This window comes from Actinia tenebrosa, unplaced genomic scaffold (genome assembly GCF_029948245.1).
Source record: "Actinia tenebrosa isolate PJP-AT-01 unplaced genomic scaffold, QUT_ActTen_1.0 PGA_scaffold9__36_contigs__length_13948895, whole genome shotgun sequence".
Classification (NCBI taxonomy): Eukaryota; Metazoa; Cnidaria; class Anthozoa; order Actiniaria; family Actiniidae; genus Actinia; species Actinia tenebrosa.
The window spans coordinates 11,274,492-11,280,231 of NW_028292586.1; the positions used below are offsets into that span (position 1 = coordinate 11,274,492).

At 35.0% G+C, this 5,740-nt stretch overlaps 1 long non-coding RNA gene across 1 annotated transcript; it reads left to right on the plus strand.

Annotated features, from left to right (window-relative positions):
• The first annotated feature begins 1,852 nt into the window (after positions 1 to 1,852).
• On the plus strand, positions 1,853 to 4,902 carry LOC148904831 (uncharacterized). Its single transcript, XR_016118919.1, has 3 exons — positions 1,853 to 1,949; positions 3,747 to 3,840; positions 4,833 to 4,902. It is a non-coding gene; the product is annotated as an uncharacterized LOC148904831 (long non-coding RNA).
• Positions 4,903 to 5,740: the final 838 nt, after the last annotated feature.

Below are 5,740 nucleotides of genomic sequence, written 5' to 3' on the forward strand. Positions count from 1 at the left end.
AGCCAGGGATCTGAACGTCCTAGCACCCTCTCTTCTAAAAAAACTAATTAAAGGATTGCATCATCTCAAGATGTGGGAAACAAGATGTAACCCTACAGTTCACAAACAATTCAAACATCTATTGGACTGTGCATACATTTTCCAAGATTAACAAGAGTAAAAAAAAACCAAGAAACATGACAAAACATGTTTATTTTTATTCGTAAGCTGGATTCATCAAGTCCATATTGAATTTGAAATGTAAAATGAGGTTTATCTTTTACTATCCCAGCCATGGCGCCAAGGATCAGAACGCCCTTCCACCCTTCCTTAATTATAGAAACTAATTAAAGAATTGCATATTATATCTCAAACTCTAAGAAGAAGACCACTAATATTTAAAATGCATGCAAACCCTATGAAATGAATCAGTGATAGATTAGTTGTGGCAATTCTACTTTTTATACATTTTCCAAAACTAACAAGAGTAAAGCAAAAACAAGAAACATATCAAAACATGTTTGTTTTTATTCGTACGTGTCTGAGATGTAATTGTATGCCAACCAACCAATCAAATAGATAACAATCGATCTTGAGGTGCGAACTAATTTTAGCAGAAACATAGGCACAACAGCTTCAAGAAGAACTCAGTTGAATAAGATATAATTCAGATTGGTTCTTGAATGAAACTATTTCCTATATTTATATCAAGAAGAACTCAGTTGAATAAGATATAATTCAGATTGGTTCTTGAATGAAATTATTTCTTATATTTATTTCAAGAAGAACTCAGTTGAATAAGATATGAATCATATTATGTTTCATCGATAAAAGCACTTGATTGTAAACTTGATTGTATATTTATTATTGATTTAATTGTGTAATGACTAATTATATTTTTTAATTAATAATTGAAGTCAATGGCATCTAGCTTTTCGCTTTTCCTTGGATACGTCAAGGTGACATGAATATTGGGCCGACACTAGAAAATTAAACCACCGTTTGGCGAACTCGTGGATACTAGTTGCGCTTTTCATGTTGGGCTCCCTGTGCCCTTCTTATGCTTGTTGACATTCGAAGGGTTCTAGTATTTCGCTCGATTCCATTTTTTAGATACTCAACTTAGCTGGTAAGATGAGTAAACGTCCTTTTATTATCCTTTTAAAGCCTACTTTGTTTAGTTTTTTGATATTTTGTTGAGTTTGGAAGGAAATTCTCTGATTAAACGACGTTTTCGATTTCAATGGAGTCAACTGAATTAAGTATAGAGTAAAATTGAAAGATCTATTTGCTAACGCTTTCTCTGTTTTCAATTCAAAAGTCGGGCTGAGTGCTTTTATATTTCTGGAATTACTCGACCTACGATCGCGAGCTCAAAACTGAATATACGAGATAATTTGCCCGTCTGCCGTTACTACTCTATCTTGACCTTCAAGCGCTATGAAACTATTTATTTAGAAGGAGCAGAAAAACGACAAGGCTGCTACTTTCGCAATTTTTTTCTTTATCTCTCATTCATGCTAAAAAACGTTGTGTTTCATTAGTGTCTCTTGGCTTTAAACTTTTCACAAAATTCTGCTAACCTCGAGCAATTCTACTTTCGAGGTATTAACAAAAATGTTAGTTTTTGCGCTGATCAAAATATCATCTGTCTCAACGTTCAGGGCGTTATATCTCAAAAACGCATCCCTTAATTTCCCCCAAATTTTGGTGTTTTGTTAATCATCCCCAAAAGAGCCTGTTTATGAAATATAAAGCTTATTAACGCATAAAATTCGAAGGTAGAACCCGTTTTTCTGCCCTGTCATTTATTTACACTGTGAACCAGAGGAGGAGTGAATACTATCCCATAGTGCTTTGCGATTGTATATTTTCAATATGGCGGCAAGTTGCTTCCTGGACTGAAACGCAACACGAAAATAGCTTTTATTCTAGTAACGAGGGATGTTTCTTCTTTGCTGCATTACTAGGTAAGTTCTAGAGATAATAATTTCTCATTTGTGTATTTTTGGACTTGAATAGACGAGTTTAGAGTGTAATTTTACATTTTCTTCAATGTTATTGTCATTCGGGAGATTTTTATTTTTGATAGTTTGGTGTATGTTTCTCTATGTATAACTTAATTATTTGAGGGTCAATCTCATATGTTATGTGTTTCCTACTTTGTATGTCATCGTAGCTTTAAGTGAACTTAGTTTGACCCAGATTGACCAAGGTTTTTACGAAATGTTGCATTATATTTGATTATTTTTCACGTTTACCGACTGAAGATAGTTGTCACGAAGCGTTTGCTTCATGCTGATAACCACAGATCGCTCGCCATCGAAACTATTCCAATTTTAAGTAAGAAATCAATATCACTGGTCATGTGGTTGTTTTAGCCTCTGCATCTAACATAGACTTTCATCTTGTTTTTCAGAATAACCTAAGTGTGAACTAAGCGAATATTTTATAGAAATTCGTTTAGAAATGCTATTTTAAAATTTGTCTTCACTCAAGTCTTTAAAATACTGATTATTTCTTGGAGCGAATTCGCGTCATTTGTCTTGAGCGACACTTCCATCGTGTTTATACCTTCGCAGATTTTGACATTGAGAACATAGCTTGCTTCGGCTGTTTGTGATGTCCCGCGGCGATCAATCTACTTTTTATCCAGAACGGCTTGTTTGGATGTCAAAACTGGCCGAAGTACCTTCAAGACTCTATTGGAAATGTTCTTTTTTCGTCCTTTGCCAATTTTTCTACGGTCTACATCCAATTGATTATTTCTTAAGAAGTCACTTATTACAACTGTTCTGACGAAACTTCGCTGGATCGAGTTTATAATATTTTTTTGTTGCTGAATACCACCGTTACTTTGACCTGTCTCTATGAAGAATGTCAAAAGTCCTCCAGAGCTTGAAATTTGACTCTCGTATTGTAATGTAAAGATCTTTTTTCGATGCATCCGGCTCAACCTACAAGTCTTCTGAAAAATCTATATATGTTGACGATTGTACATAAAGCGTTTCTGTTTACTTTAAAATCAAACGAGTGGACCTCATTTTCACAGGATGAACTTGGAAACTTTTTTAAAAAGGGAAAACAAGTAGCAGGCTTCGAACTTCAGGCACTGTGAAGATAATTCTTCCGAAGTGTCTAGACACCCGGCACCCGGGAACTAATTTCAAAATACTAGAAACTAGGAGTTTTTGATGTTTGAAAAAAATCGTCAAATAAACACATCTTTGCCCATTGAAAGTATTCTTACTTTATTTAGAATAGTCAGCAATTCTGTTAACGATAAAAGATTTGTATTTCCGCTTTTGCTGTTTTCTCAGAATAGAATACGAAGGTCAATTCGAAGACACTTGGGGGGGGGGGGGGGGGCGTTTATAAGACATAGGGCGTTTGTTAGAGAGGGGCGTTCATTAGATCATTTACGGTAAGCAGAGCAAACAGGACGCCAATTAGGTAATTAGCGCCCTGCAAGCAAACTTTACTCACAATGTCCACGTGAATTTGAAATATGAAATGAGAATCGTTCTTCTTTCTATGACGAATGGCAGCTTTTTAAAATTTTTACGGTAATTTCAATTATTTTTTGTAAAGAACGTTAAATATAATGCCGGTTTTTGCATTGTTATTATTTTATGTAAAAATTAACTGTAAAATGTAAGACCATATTTCTTTATTCATCGGCATTTCGGGGGCGCAAACAAATTGTCGGTTTCTTTCCGCGTTCCCCGTTTGTGTCTGTTTGATAATTATCATTATTATTTTATTAGCATGTGTCAATCACAGGCTCTATAAATAGCGAATATAATTGCACATCAGACCATAATTCTTCTGGAAGCACAAAAGCACAACTCATCTATCAAGGTATGTTTCCAGCTACTTTTGTAGCACCTTTCTTCATTCTTCTCATGTTTTTAGGTCCAGAAACACCTATCAAAAATGCATCTGTTTTCAATACTCTGCGCGTTGAATCTAATTTTAATTCGATAGTTAGCGAGCAAATGAACATTTTCGACGTGCGTTTTATTGCAATAAACATTTTCTCTGATAGATTAATAAACCAGTTCATAGTTTAAGAATAGTTTTCAGTGCTCATACAATTTTATCAAGAATTTCTCATCCTTTTTTCTTTAAATTAACAACAAAATAAGGTTTAAGCAAAAGTAGTCGAGAAATTCGGGATAAAATCGCTTTCGCACTGAAAACGATTCCTAAAGTATGAACTGGGTTATGCTGCTAGTAGTGCTAGTGGCTAGTCACTACTCATGCTTTTTTTTTCCTGTACACAAAAGCGTTTTCACACATGAGAGGCTAGTCATTCCAGAAAAAGTTATTCGAATTGGTCGTTATATTTCAATTCGGTGTAGCAGATACCAGAGTTACACTTTTTCAGCTTTCAAACGATTGTTTTCGATTCGACGGATTTGGCAAAGATAAAGTAAATGATTAGAAACTAGTTAATGTTCAACCATGCGTAAAAATTCAAAAAAAACTTGTATTTTTCAACCATGCATCACTCCCCGTACGGGGCTCTTCCGTGGGTCCGCTCAACACGCACTACCACTACATTCTATACTTGCAACTTGCAACATACAACTCTTGATCTCAAACTCAAATGTTCATTCTTTACGGTGGAAGGAAAATCGGAGAGCAACCCTCGTGGCAAGTGAGAAAATTACACATCAAACAAACTCAACTCACACATGATCCAGTCTGAGCCAGGGCTCGAATCTAGACCACCGCGTTGACAAGCGAGCGATAAACCATTAGTTCGACATTAGTGACATTAGTTCGTATCACCTTTTTTAGTTTTACTAATTAAGTTCTGCAAAAAAAAAAAAAAATTTTTTTTTCAGGACTTTGCTTTGCAGTAACGAAGCTTAAAGAATGGCCAAGAAAATTCTGTTGATATATTGGTATTGTGCATGGCCTCGGTTTTCCTGTCTAATGGCGTGGAAGGTAAGGTTGGATTTGTAGCTTCAGTACTAGTGTAAACATTGCCAGAAATTCGGAATGGTCCTGCGCAGTAGGTTCTCTAGACCTTAAAGACAATTCAAGCTTCTGAATAAATGTAGAAAATATATAGGTACTCACAGGTTTTGTAGTTTTTTCTCGATGCTCAAGATCTTAAACTCCTCCTATGCTTGTCATTTTGCAATACACGATATCAAATTGTCATAAAACTGTTGTTTCGTAGAAATAATACCTCAATAATAGCAATATATTTTCTGCTGATAAACTGTTTAGCACGCTATAGAATAATTTTTTCCCCTTATTTTTCCCTTTGCCATTTCGAACAATGCAAATCGAGCAAAGTGATTGAGCCAATAAGAATACAGGGATTAAAATATAGTGATTGATGTTCGTAACTTCATGACGTATTAAGCTCCTCCCATAGTGACTCGGAATTTCTGGTCATGAGGCAATGATATGAAGGTGGTCAAAAAAAGTAACATGTCTTATTACAGCTTGTGTTTCTACATTAAAATCCGAGCATCGAGCTTCTTATCATTTCATGCAATTTTATGCATATGCTCTATAGCGTCAATATACATTTTTACTGATACGGCGGCCATCTTGAATTCTATTGTTTTAAGTAAGATGTTATGGGATGCCGAGGCAGCAAATATTGGAACATTTATAGACTGCACAACTGTCAGGGTGTCTATTATTTTTTAAATAACTTTACAACTTTTCCAATGCGAAACACATCTAAAAAACAAAAACAAAAAGCGATTTTTCTGTTTTGCATTTCATTAAATAT